Raw genomic sequence first — 15,320 nt, 5'->3', positions numbered from 1 at the left:
CAACTTCTAAATAGGAGTAACTACCACAATAAGAATTATTAGAATGTTTTAAAGCTTGTGCTGGAAGTTTTGAAAAAAAAAAAAAAAACTGGACTGGAATTTTAAACTGTATTCATTTGAAGGATTTTTTTTTTCATTGTAGATTTTAGTTAAGCTGTTTCTGGAAACGGGTACACGTTTTTTTTATTGGCCACTATTTCTATGGCATCTTCAAGGATCTTTTGTGTTTTCATTAAAGTGGATGTAAACCCAAAAAAAATTATTTTTTTTTTTTGATGTCACAATGTAGAGAATAAGATTTTTTCTATCATCTGTGCCCAGTCTTGCCACACAGAGTTAATCCAGCTCTGAGCAATCCTCTTTTTGTTGTTCAGGGAAATAAAACAGACTTCCAGATAAAAACCAAAGTCCTTGCTTGAGTGACAGGTTATTTATTTATTTACATATCTCGTGCACTGCTTGCAGACATACACAGCTTCTGTAAAAAGTGCTCAATTCACATCCCCCTCCCCTCTTCCCTCCATCTCTATGTATATTCTGATGGCTGTTGCATTTTCTCATGGCACTGAACTGTGAATCACCCCATATTTTGAAAACATTTAATGAAAACACAGGGGAGGGGGATGTGAATTGTGCACTTTTTTTCAGAAGCAAGGACTTTGGTTTTTATCTGGAAGTCTGTTGTATTTCACTAAACAATAAAAGAGGATTGCTCAGAGCTGGATTAACTCTGTGTGGCAAGACTGGGCACAGATGATAGGAAATTTTATACTCTACATTGTGACATAAAAAAAATTGTTGGGGTTTACATCCACTTTAATTGCACAGTTGTGGACAATCTCTACACAGTGTGCCAGAAAGGAGAGGAATTCATAGAATGGCACCATAAGGACAGTCAAGAAAAGCCTTGCAACATTTTCCAGAGAGAACTTAGCTGGAAAAAAAACGAGTGTGATAACTGTTAAATAAAACATTGACAGGTTTTCAGGTATACAGGTGTTAGGGAACAGCATGTCATTAGGTCCTTCACCAGATAATTGAGTTAAAAAAAAAAGCTTTAGTATAAATCATCCAGTGTGGGCTTGTGATGGCGCACATATTAGGATTACAACACATGGAATACATTTTTTTTTACACATTGACGTCCCCCCCCACTGTGATTAGTGTAGGAAACATTTTATAGAGCAAACCAATATTAATGAGAAATCAGAGTAAGAGATAGACTGGGTGGCTTAGTTTGAGTTGCATGGTTCATAAAGACTTGAGGAGTTCAGGTCATTTCTTGGAAATTGTGGCTCGCGTATAGCAAAAGCCAATTACTTAAAAAAACAAAACAAAACAATAGCATTTATATTTTTCTTGGATCTGGTCTACCTTGTATATAAATTGAATTTTATAGATAGGCTTTCTTACAACGTAGTCATTGGTATATTGTTATAACAACCTGAGAACATTTGATTTCAATTCAAATACAAATTTAGATTCAGTTTCAATGGACAGATACTTGAATTCTATCATAAATTCACCCGTAAGACATCAACTCTAATAAAACACAAAAGACTTGGTTGTCCTCTCTAAATCCTTCTAGCAGTTTACTTTGTTGAATATTGGTTATCTCTCTAAATTTTTTTTTTTCCATTATCATACTTATCCACAGTACGAACACATTCAGAATCGTAAAGCCATCAAAGGAAGGAACCTCACCCAAAGTTTGATCTGTCTAACATTGGCAAAGGGCGGAGAATGGAGAGATATCAATTCAGTTTGGTCAGAGGCATGTGCCGATATATTTCACATTTTCTAAGGAATGTTGGAAAATGTGTGGCTCCTGTAGATGTCACATCCTATTTAAATAAGTTTTAATCTTTTAACAAATGCTTAACTCTGCCAAGATGATAATGGCACAATACATTTATACAGTGGAGAATACATTTTGAATTTTGAGCCTCTATGAGGCTCTATTGGACTTTACTTTTTATTTTCTTCCAGTTGTGTGCACAACACATTTATACAGTGGAGAAGACATTTTGAATTTTGAGCATCTATGAGGCTCTTCTGGACTTTACTTTTTATTCTCTTCCAGTTGTGTGCACAATACATTTATACAGTGGAGAAGACATTTTGAATTTTGAGCATCTATGAGGCTCTTCTGGACTTTACTTTTTATTTTCTTCCAGTTGTGTGCACAATACATTTATACAGTGGAGAAGACATTTTGAATTTTGAGCATCTATGAGGCTCTTCTGGACTTTACTTTTTATTTTCTTCCAGTTGTGTGCACAATACATTTATACAGCGGAGAAGACATTTTGAATTTTGAGCATCTATGAGGCTCTATTGGACTTTACTTTTTATTTTCTTCCAGTTGTGTGGACATTGCATTGGAATTTAATCTTGTACAACAATTGAAATGTAATTTGTTTTTTTTTTAAAGAAAAGCGTTCTTATACAACAATGGGCTATGGACATAAGCTGCAAAGTGTTTTCATTGGTTTATTTAGCTTTAACTTTCTAACATACCTTAATTTTGAGATTTTTCTTAACAGACAAGTTTAGGAAACATAAAAAGTTTAGGAAAAACATAAAGCTTTCCTTCCTAGCCACCTAAAGGTGCTATGCAGAGACACGCTTACTTCCTGCATTGTCCAGAGTCTGGCCAGAAAAAATCTAGTACCTGCCCACTTAAATAGGACATACCCGTACGGTGGGACCAACATCTCATTCAAATCTATAGGACATTACTGCACAGACACGGTCATCCCAAAACTATTTTTTTTTTAATAGCAGAGATGCAGATCCATCCCAGAACTAGATTTTAATAGCTGAGCTGTGGACCAGTGGTTCTCAACCACAGGCTTGTGGCCCACTGCTGGGCTGCAGCATCCCTTCTCCTGGGCGTCCAGGCAGCTGCAGATGTCTTATCCTCCCACAGGTTCCCAGGTTCCATAGTGCCCCCAGCCTCCTGTAGTAGCCCACAGTGACCCCAAGCGAGCCTCAGTACTTCCAACTTCAAACCGTGCCACCCAGCCTCTCACAGTACACCCCCCAAACTTGCTGCAGAGCCTCTAGCCCTCCATAAACCTTAATTGGCATCCCACAGTGCAACCCAACCCCCCATAGTGCCTCTCCCCCCAGCCCCCTCCAGAAACCTTATTCTATAAGGGGCAACTAAGTTTGCAGCAGAGTCCAGAAATCCCCTCCACAACCTCCAACCTCATGCAGGGACATCCATCCCGAACCAAAGCCTTCCAACATTTCAATGCACGTTTTTCATTCCCTTACTTTTATTGTGTGAGTATAAACTTTTTACTGCTGGGGCATGGAAGGTTTAGGAAGAATTTACCGGACCCTGGTCTCAAAAAGTTTGAGAACCATTGCTGTAGACAATGCAAGAGGTTGCTGTGGTCAGAAGAGGTATGTTTGCACCTGCCAGGGGTAGGTAGCATATTTATGGGTCTAGGGAGGAGTGGCTGGGGTGTTTCTAGAACTTCTCCTTTAACTCTGTTTTGCTCCTATGTAAAAAAATTAAAATAAAAAGATATCAAAAAACATTCATACAAGCTTTATTTATCCTTATGGTCTAGACCCACAAAGAATTTAGGTCCTCCATGTTTTGGTGAAAATGGTTACCTTTCGGTCCTACAAATTTATGGCAACATTTTGAAAGATTTGGTTAAAGTTGCATCGTGAAAAAAAAAGGAAACTACTTGTGAACCGATATGGAATAGGAATATTTTCCACAAAAAGTTAAACAGCTGCATTTATCACAAAACAGTTCTTTGTTTATATTTCTCTCCTTTATATCCAAAGACAATGGGTGGCGTACATTATACATACAAATTTGAAACCAAAGAAAAAAACACGTACATTGTTTTCTTTTCTTTTCGTAAATCAAGACAGTTCAGTGTATGGACAGATCCAGTACAATCCCACAGATCGATTCAACCGCTTTCCAACACAAGTTACGTTATTAGACAAAATATAAAAAGAAGACATCTACTTTGTTACAAAAATATATATTCAGTCATGAATACCATATGATCAAAAACTTCACAGTCATTGGTTCAGCCGGGAACGGGCTGACCTTATCAGGTTGCACCACAATATGCATCAAAATTTTGTAATAGTCAATATCTCCTCTATATATTTTTTTTTCTTTATTATTTTCCAACAACCTAATTTGTGTTGCACCATAAGCATGTTATTTTAAAATAGTCAAGGTTTCACATTTGTAGTTTTTTTTTTTTTAAATAAGAGGACAGCAAAAGCATGGCAAGCAATATATTTTGTTTGGTGTGAAACCAGTGTATTTAAAATAAAGTATATATAAAGTAAAATAAATATTTCATAATCTCTTTGTAAACTTTACTATGAATGGCTGGAATTTAAATTCTATGATTTGTTTTGCAGTTTAATGACTGACATTTACTTAGAAGCAATGGCAAGCAATGGCAGCTCTGCAGATAAACATGCCCGGAAAGTTCAGACAGGAATACCAGCTGAATGTGACATTCCAAATTTGGCATTATCACAGCAACGGTTTGAGTACTTATCATATCTTATATTGTTTTCACATTATTATGTAAAAATTTAAAGCTGAACTCTTGGCAGTTATAAAAGACACAAAATAAATGCAACTCTGTATTAATTTATACACCCCTAAATGTATTTATTTTTTCAATGCAAATGGAGTAAATTCCTGAATTTGAATGGCTGTAAGTACCTGAATTTGAATGGGTATCAATTTCTTGCATTGAACTGTACAGCAGAGCTCAGAATGCAGGAGGGAGAAGCAGCACAAGGAACAGTTGTGATGCAGGAGAATGCTGATTGGAAGACAGAGCACAGTGACAGAGAGACAAGCTTATCATTCTGCTGGTTTTCCTTTCACTGTCCAGTCACAGGCTGGGGAGGGGACAAGACCTCTCAGTCAGTGGATCTCAAACACCAATCCATGGCCTTCCCTTTCCCTTAACCTCTCATAGTGCCTCCCAGCTCCCATAGTGCCACCCAAACCTTCCATAGTGGCTTACTGCGCTCCCAGGCCCCCTGAGATCCCTGAGCCTCCCCACTGTCACCAACCTTCCATAGTGACCAACAGCACTCCCTGGCCCTCGGAAGTCCTTGGCCTTCAGCGTGCCCCTACCTTTCACAGTGGCTTACAGTGCTCCTAGGCCCCATGAGAGCCCTAAACCTCCCTACTGGGTGATCACTGATAGTGATCTACAGTGCTTCCAGGCCCCTTTCAAATCCTGACCTTCACAGTCCTTCACAGTGCCCCCCCCTGCAGTGGGAGGGGGGGGACTACAGTGCTCCCAGGCCTCCTGAGAGTCATCAGCCTCACCACTGCCACTCAACCTTCCATAGTGACCTTCAGTGCTCCCAGGCCCCCTAAAAATCCTTGGCCTTTGCAGTTTTTCCCCAACCTTCCATAGTGGCCTACAGTACTCCCAGGCTCCCTGATAGCCATTAGCCCCCACAGTGCCCTACAACCTTCTATAATGACCTGCTGTGCTCTCAGGCCCCATGAGAGCCCCTTCCCTAACAATGCTCCCAGGAGTACTGAAAGCCCCCCGTTTCCACAGTGCCCTTCCCAAACTTCCATTGTTGCCCTTTAGTACTCCCAGACCTCCTGAGAGCCATTTGATCCCACAGTGCCTCCCCAACCTTCCTTAGTGGCCTACTGTGCTCCCAGGCCCCCTGAAATTCCCTGGCCTAACAGTGCTCCCAGGCCCACTGAAAGCCACACGTTTATACAGTGCCACCCAATTTTCTTTAGTGGCCTATAGTTCTCCCAAGCCCCCTGAGAGCTCTTAGCCTCCACAGTGCCAATCAACCTTCCATAGTGACCTACATTGCTCCCAGGCCCCCTGAGAGTCATCTTCTTTCACATGAAAGGTGTTGGACCCTGATCTTAAAAAGGTTTGAGAACCACTGCTCTAAGCATTGCTGAACTTCAGCAGAGAAAACATAGGTCTTTTGCCCTGCAAGACAGGAGTGTGCTGTGTACATTTTATGACTGGATGAACAGTAAAACACATCTCTTGGCAGGTAAAACAGCTCCCTTATATGTATTTCTTCGGTGTAGCTAGCTGTTTGCCTGGAGTTCAACTTGAAAGAGTTACGAAAAAATGTAAAGAATCATCAAAAGAGATATTAACGAGAAAACTGTTGCAGACTACAGTTGTATTTTAAAATATGTGTTTCATCAAAAAATAATAAAAAAGTTTCCCCACAATCTAATTATGAAAACAATATACATTTTGTAACCTAGCATATTGCGTGTGTATTTTGGAAATGTACTCTATTCAACATTGGACAGATTTAAAATGAAAGAATAGACCGCTTGCCATTGCTTCAAAAAGAAAAGTTAAACTAAAAAGGAAAAATGAAGTCTAAAGTTTTGAATAGCTGGAACGTTCACAGTCTATCTGGTATGAATGTGTGATGGTTGCAGTATTTTCATTTTACCTTCCCAGAGGCATAAGGCTGAGTGTGAAACCAACGGATTTGGGCTTTTTAATTTTAAGTGAGTATTAGATCTGAACATAGTTGAATACAGCATCTGTTCGTACTAAAGGGCATCAAAAATCCAATTTATCTTTTAACAGGGCTGCATACATTTACTTAAATCCTATAAACATGTGCTTACTTTATGTTCTTTTACAAAAGGCAATATTGTGTATCAATTCAGTGGAAATTCAGCAAAATGTACCAGAATTGTACCTTCAAAAACAATTTTACATCTTTATAAATGAAATATTTTAAAACCTCCAAGATACGTTTTATATATAAGTTTTCGAATACAGAATTATTTTATTTTTGTTAAATTCATCCTTATTTAACCACTTAAGACCCGGACCTTTAGGCAGCTAAAAGACCTGGCCAGTTTTTGCGATTCGGCACGGTGTTGCTTTAACTGACAATTGCGCGGTCATGCGACGTGGCTCCCAAACAAAATTGGCGTCCTTTTTTTCCCACAAATAGAGCTTTCTTTTGGTGGTATTTTATCACCTCTGCGGTTTTTGTTTTTTGCGCTATAAACAAAAATAGAGCGACATTTTTGAAAAAAATTTAATATTTTTTACTTTTTGCTATAATAAATATCCCCCAAAAATATATAAAAACATATTTTTTTCCTCAGTTTAGGCCGATACGTATTCTACCTATTTTTGGTAAAAAAAAATCACAATAAGCGTTTATCGATTGGTTTGCGCAAAATTTATAGCGTTTACAAAATAGGGGATAGTTTTATTGCATTTTTATAAATTTTTATTTTTTTACTACTAATGGCGGCGATCAGCGATTTTTTTCATGACTGCGACATTATGGCGGACACTTCGGACAATTTTGACAAATTTTTGGGACCATTATCATTCTCACAGCAAAAAAAGCGAGAAAATTACAATTGCAGTTTGGGAGTTAACCACAAGGGGGCGCTGAAGGGGTTAAGTGTGACCTCATTTGTGTTTCTAACTGTAGGGGGGTGTGGCTGTACGTGTGACGTCATTGATTGTGTTTCCCTATAAAAGGGAACACACGATCAATGACGGCGCCACAGTGAAGAACGGGGAAGCTGTGTTTACACACGGCTCTCCCCGTTCTTCAGCTCCAGGGGCCGATCGCGGGACTCCAGCGGCAATCGGTCCGTGGGTCCCGGGGTCACGGTCCTTCGGACCGGGTCGCGGGCGCGCGCCCGCGACCCACGGCTGGGCACTTAAGGAGGACGTACCTGAACGTGCTTGTGCCCAGCCGTGCCATTCTGCCGACGTATATGTGCAGGAGGCGGTCCTTAAGTGGTTAATAAACCATTTTAATTTCCTAAGTGTCAAATCTTTATGTTTATCTAAACTCAAAAACACAAATGTAATATATTGTATTTTAAATGTGCTGTTTGAATTTTAATTCCTCTTGTGTGATGTATACATTTTTTTCTAAATCATATATCTGTATTACTCTGGTTGAATACAACCACCTTACCCTGTACCGGGATAGTCCTCCCCGCCCATTTTCCCCTTGTGTCGGTGTTTCAGGGTTTTTGGGGATTCCTTGAACCCTTCAAATTACCTACTCTTATATTTGGTGGCTGTATTATTTTGAATTTTTTCAGGCTTTCTTCCAACTGGTAATCCAGCAAATAACAAACTTCTTGTCCTAGGGTGACAACGCTCACTCACTCCACTGAGGGAGCCATGGTTGTCACCCAGGTTGAACTTCAAACAAGTCTTCCACTCTTCTCATCTCCATTACAGAGGGTGGGCAAAATTAGTAGTTTACAGAAGAAAGATAAAATGGATTATGTTTTCAGCACAGCTCATAGGAAAGGATAAGGAGCCAATTTCTTGCAGGATCAACAGGTATTTTTTGTACTTTCTGAAAATGTTCTTAGCTTGAAAAAAAGAAAACACGTGTAGACCATGGATTTGAGGACTGGCAAAGTGCAATCCTTGAAATTTTAGTTCTTGGGCTTGGATAGCTTTTAAATGCAGTACCGATCTGAATTCACTTTGCCGATGTCAGACCAGTACATGATTCATTCTGATTCATTGTTTTGGGTTACTTAAGAATTAACAGAAAATTAGGAACTTTTTGAATAAAGCCGCATGTGTTCTAAATGTGACAAAAAAAAGAAACTTACTGCTTGTGTTCTTTTGGAACCTTATTCACCATCACTTTCCATTTGGTCTAGTCTTTTGCCAGGTTAATGCTTTATGTCACAGCTGTGCCTTATAGCAGTATAAAGATCAACTGATATTAGTCTAGAATAATTATTCGTATTAGTCTCAATTAAATATTAAAATTATTTTTGCCAGAATAACAATAATTGTAATAGCAGAATGAAATAAAAAAATAATAATTAAAGGGAGTTCTGTGTTTTTTTTTCCCCAATGTAATTTCTACTCCATGGAAAAAGTCATGATTGTAGAATTTTGATTGAAATATAGTAGTTTTAAAAAAAATTAAATAAATTTGGTTTTCTATTATTGCAGAGTTTGTCGTTCTACGCAACAGTTCCTCTCAGGGAGATGTGGTTAATATAATTTTAATTGTTTTTAATTGTTCAGGTTGGTTTAATGGTTCAGGGCTTTGGGTTATAATTATGGAATTAACAATATGTTTTGTGTTAATGAAGCTCTTCATATATTGTTACTTCCATGTTCCATGATGGGTCAGCAGGTCTGACCAAAGGCTATTTTACTTGCAGTTGTGTAATTAAAATGAGTTAACCATTGTAAAGATTTACTACTCTTTGTAAAGACAATATTTACTCTGTTCCACCGCACTTACAAAGATAAGTAAAACTTCACTTAACGTGAACATGACCTTCTCCATTAGTACTTTAGGATCACAGTGTTTAGCATAAAAACATACTTGTTTTTTTTTTTATTATTATTATTGTACGTATAGTGAAAACTTATTTTTTTTTAAGTTTTGGATAGAGTAGGGAAGGGTTCAAACCTGTTTTTTGTTTTTCAACAGTGTTCTTCAACGGGTCTTTAACTTGAGCTTGAATCTACAAAAGGTCCCTGTGTTGTGAAAGACGCCCTGTCTTGTCCCTGTGCCAAAGATACCACGTCCTTGTGGCTCCAAGGATTATAGACCTCATCATGAAGACTTTGGAGAGACTTATTTTATATCAGTTACGACCCATGGTTAGTAAATGTTTAGACCCTTTTGCAGTTTGTATACCAGCCAAGACTGGGAGTTGAGGATGCTATCATTTTCATGGTAAATCATGTGAGGGTCATGTTTTTTTACTTCTCCAGTGCTTTTGATACTATTAGGCCGGATCTTTTGGGCGAGAGGCTAGCAGCAATACAGGTTGATGTTTCCCTTGTGTCATAGATTGTAGACTACCTGACAGGAAGACCTGAATATGTGCGTGTGCAAGACTGTGTGTCAGATAGTGTGATCAGCAATATTGGGGTTCCACAGGGGACAGTTCTCTCTCCCTTTCTTTTTACTGATTTCAGCTACCAGAGTCTTGCCATCTTCAGAAGTTTTCTGATGACTCCACGGTAGTGGGATGTGTCAGGGATGGTGGAGAACTTTGTCACATGATGTGAGGTTCATTATCTGCATCTAAATGTTACAAAGACAAATGAGATGGTTGTGGATTTCAGAAAGAGGAAGCCACCAATGACCCCAATCTCTATCCGAGGAGTGGATATGGTGGTAGTAGAGAGTATCTGGGGGTGAAAATAGATAATAAGCTGGACTGGAGCAGGAACACTGAGGTGCTCTATAGGAAAGACCAGAGCCGCCTCTACTTTTTGAGGAGACTGAGCTCCTTTAACATCTGCCGGACGATGCTGAAGATGTTTTATGAGTCTGTGGTGACCAGTAATTTAATTCTGGCTGTTTATGATCAGGATTTTGTGTTGTTTATTAGACATGTGCACACTGAAATATTTTGTTTCGGAATTTTGTTTTCGTCCGAAAAATAGTTATTTCGTTACTTCCGAAATTCGATTTTATTTATTTTGTTTAGTTAAATAATGCATTCATCCAAAAATCCGAATTAAAGTCAAATCTGTCATTAAGGCTTACATGGTGTCTGTCGAATGTTCCAAGAAGATTTGACGAAGCAGCTAAACTGTATGATGCCGCAATTGTACATTTCCAGTCGAATGCTCCGCCCACAAGCTATAGTACAATTCTAATGTTGTATGACTAGTAATAATTATATTTATTAATTATTATTACTAGTCAGCCAACATTAGAATTCTTCTAAAGCCTATGGGCAGAGCATTTGACCATTGTATGTTTTTAGCTGCTTCGTCGAATCTTCATGTCTCTATAATGTCGAATCTTTTCTCTCTATGTTGAATAATCTCGGACTAATAGAGTTAGGTTAGGCACATTCAACCGCAGGTTCGATAGACACAGATCGCTATTGTCACTGTCATGTCGAATCTTCTATCTATATCGAACTGTTGTCGCAATCTTTCGGATTTCGGACTCTGCACATTCGTTATCGTTTTTTAAAAGGAAAGCAAAAATCCCTGAAATTCTGATGAAAATGCATTAGGACAAAAACAAAAGCACAGTTTACTGTTTATATGGTATGTTAGTATTGTGTTGGTTATTATCTGGGGTGGTATTAGAGCAAGTGGTGTATTATTTGTATTTGGTGGTTTGCCTGTTATTTTAATCTGTTTTATTTATTCTATGTTGTATTGTAATTGTAGGGATGTTTTATTTGTAGTGTAGTTTTAATTTTGTTATTTGGTGTTAATGGCTGTTATTGGTAGTTTTGTGGTGTTTTTGCATCTTGTATTTCTATTGTTGTGCTCTTGTGTTGTCTTTAAAGGGGTTGTAAAGGTAATTTTTTTTCACCTTAATGCATTCTATGCATTAAGGTGAAAAAACATCAGATGATCCCTACAAAGTCCCTATTGGAATATTTACCATCACCTCTGGTCTTCATCTGATAACAACCACATTTTGGACTGATTTTTTTTTTCTTGGTGACAATGGTCATCAGGACAAATAGAGAGCATGGAGTTGATTTTCCAAAACTGGAGAGTGCAAAATCTGGTGCAGAAAGGGGATTGGTTTCTAGGAAGAGCTGCAAAAGATTTTGAAAACTTCAGTTTTAGTAAATCAACTTCACAGTGTCTTCCTAGCTGGGACACAGACAGCAATAAAGACATGATAGGAGTTCCCATCTTTCCCTATTTTATTCAAACCGCGAAAAAAAAAAGCTGCAATACATTATTTTTTCGTTTTGGGGTTTAATTACACTTTATGTCAACAGAGAAGATTGCCTGGCCGTGAGACTCAATTTATTGCAAGTGAGAGCAGCTACTATAATTGCAGTCTGCATGTTTTACTCAAAAGTTAAAGTAGAACTATAGGCAAAACTTTTTATTTTGTATAGAGTAAGGGAAGATTATAACCCCTGTATGTTTATTTTTTTTGTAATTTGTGTCCCATTGGGGAAATGTACTCTTACTTCCTGTCCCATAACCAAAACAGGAAGTGAAAGGAAATCCTTGCAAATTAAGTGAATCTCTTGGGGATCCCCAGTTTAGCAGAAATAGTGTGCCCATTGGACGATTTCCCCTCTATTTCCTTTCTGGGGAAACCCAAAATGTGGGATTTTCTTTTACTTTCAATGATAATAATAAACAGGACAAATAGAGAGGATGAATCTCCTTAACGGGGGGGGGGGGGGGGGGGGACAGATAGCAATAAATACTGACAGGTGTTCTAACCCTACTCCACGCTATCCAAAACAAAAGAAAATGTTTTGCCTTTAGTTAAAATTAAGAGCCGGTTCACACTGGGGCAACTTGCGATCCGACTTCATGTCGCCTCAAGTTGTCCCAGGTCGCGCTGTAGAGAAAAACAATGGAAGTGAATGGGAGCGGTGTTAATACACACGACTCAAGGCGATCCGACTTCAGAAAAGGTTCCTGTACTACTTCAATCCGACTTGTAGGCAATTAGTACCCATTGATTTCAATGGAAGTCGCCTCAGAAGTCGGATCACTGTCTCAACTGAAGCGACTTTCCAGGAAGATAACATACATTTCTCAGGCAAACCTCTCCCTCCCCCCTCCCTCCCTCTCCCAGAGCTGATTGTTGTTTTATTGGCCACTGGAAAGTCTCCTGTCCTGGAGACGACTTCAAGTTGTGTTGTAAATCGCCCCAGATCGCCCTGTGGTTCATGTTCAAGTCGTGTCGGAGTCGCCTCTGAAAGTCGCGCTGGAAGTCGTGTCGCCCTAGTGTGAACTGACTCTAAAGGTTAAAGGTTAACCTAAAAGTTTAAATGTTTCAATACATTATATAAACCTTTTCAGATATAGTCTCTTTTTTTAGGAAAAAGTTAAATTATAACCAAATTAATCTCTCAAAAAATAGATCTATAGTGCATATATATAGGAATACGTAAAATATCTAGCGTAATTAAAATAAATACAAAAATATACATTGTAAATGTTTAGAAAGATGTGCCAAAATAAATATATTGGTACTTATCAGAAAATAATAATTATGAAATTTGGCCACACTAATAATAATACAAACCACATTAATAAACTGAAAAACCTATGTAAAAAACAATTAATGAATAATAAGTCAGTTTAAAATGTGCATACATTAAACCACAGTCTCAATCAAAAAGTGACATCCATCGCTGTGTGATGAGGAGTGTCAGAAAGCTTCTCAATGATGTCAGTTATGATGAAACGCGTTGGTCCGAGCTCATGCAAGTTTTTCAGTTTATTAATGTGGTTGTATTATTACTAGCGTGGCAGAATTCTGTTTAGTGCACAGTGTGTCTGACTGTCACTGCCAGCGGCTTTCTCTGTACATACCAGTGCATTTTCCATTTTGTTAAGAATAATTATGAATTTTATATTTTATATTTTTATTTATAAGATTTCAGTCCTATATTTAAGTAGACAGAATATACAGTGTTAACTAGGTATAAGGGAAAGTAAATTATGTAACTGCACGTTGACATTTTAGTTGAAAGAAATTTGCTGATATATACAATAATAACGTATAACCAGCTACTTTTTTGTTTTTAATGAACAAATCACGGTTTTATTTGGTCACTTGCTCATGCCAATATACGTCGGGAAAGTGGCACGTTCCTGTGAAACCCCGTACGGGTACGTCTTCCCCTTTATGAGCCACCGGAGGCACGGGTGCCCGTGGCACAGCTGGGGACCCGATGCACGTGGCTTGCGGGCACGATTGCCGCCGGCCCCCCGTGATTGCGGGAACGAGAGCTAGAACGGATTTGTGTGTGTAAGCACACAAATCCCTGTTCTCTCAGGGGAGAGGTGACATATCGTTTGCCACTAGTAAGTAGGAACAACGATATGTCTCCTCCCCCAGTCAGTTCTATCCCCATACAGTTAGAAACACTAACTAGGGAACACATTTCACCCCTTGTTCGCCCCCTAGTATTTACCCCTTCCCTGACAGTGACATTTACACAGTAAGCAGTGCATTTTTATATCCCTGATCGCTGTATAACTGTCAATGGTCCCATAAATGTGTCAAAAGTGTCCTATCTGTCCGCACAATGTCGAAGTACTGCTAAAAATCGTAGATCACCGCCATTACTAGTAAAAAAATAATAATGAAAATGCCATTAAAACGGCATAAATCTTTCCCATAGTTTGTAGACGTTATAACTTTTGCTCAAACCAATCAACATACGCTTATTGCGTTTTGTTTTACCAAAAATATGTAGGAGGATACATATCGGCTTAAACTGATGAAGAAATTTGTCTTTTAAAAACATTTTTGTGGATATTTATTATAGCAAAATGTAAAAAATATTGTTTGTTTTCAAAATTGTAGTAGTTTTTTTGTTTATAGCGTAAAAAAATAAAAACCACAGAGGTGATCAAATACCATCAAAAGAAAGCTCTATTTGTGTGTGTGTGAGGGGGGGGGGGGGGAGAGGACGTTAATTTTTTTTTATTATTAAACAAAGGATTCAATCATGTTTTTTCAGCCTTTGTTGCCTTTAAGTAGTATTGATCTTTCTACAGTCTTTTTGCTGCCACTTCTAGCCTACATGTACTCCAGCAACTGCAACACATTCCTTTTGTGGATTGACACGTCTACTTGTAATCTCCATTGGCATATCGTATGACAAGATGACAATGCAGTAGAACAACTGGGAGATGGGGACAGAGCATTGTCACTCTATGGCCACGTACACACGACCGGTCAAAACCGATGAGAATGGACCAAGGTTCAGTTTCAGCGGTCCAAACCGACCGTGTGTACGACCCATCGGTCTTTTGTCCTCTGGACCAACATTTTTAAACTTGCTTTAAAGTCGAACCGATGGACCACTGACCGATTGGGCCAAACCGATGGTTAGTACACAAAAGCATCGGTTCAAAACCCGCATGCTTGGAAGCATTGAACTTCGTTTTTTTCAGCACGTTGTGTGTTTTACGTCACCACGTTCTGACCCGATCGGTTTTTGAACTGATGTTGTGTACACACATCAGACCATCAGGCCACTTCAGCGGTGGACCGATGAAAACGGTCCGTCGGACCATTCTCATGGGATGAGCCGGTCGTGTGTACAGGGCCTATAACAGTATGGGGGGTGGGGATCTTTATGGCAGGATCACAAGCTATTATTTTAACGAAAGCTACAAATAAAAATAAAATAAAATGAAATTACTTTTTTTAAATTACTTTAGTATGTTGGTGATTGGGTTTACAAATACGTTATGTTATTGATTAACATGGTGACAGCTAAAAATGTCACACATGTGGGACATAAATCTAGACTTGAAAAAACAAATATATATTAATAAAAAAAATAAAAATAA

Source organism: Rana temporaria, chromosome 2 (genome assembly GCF_905171775.1).
Source record: "Rana temporaria chromosome 2, aRanTem1.1, whole genome shotgun sequence".
In the NCBI taxonomy this organism is placed as follows: domain Eukaryota; kingdom Metazoa; phylum Chordata; class Amphibia; order Anura; family Ranidae; genus Rana; species Rana temporaria.
This window is presented reverse-complemented; position numbering follows the sequence as displayed.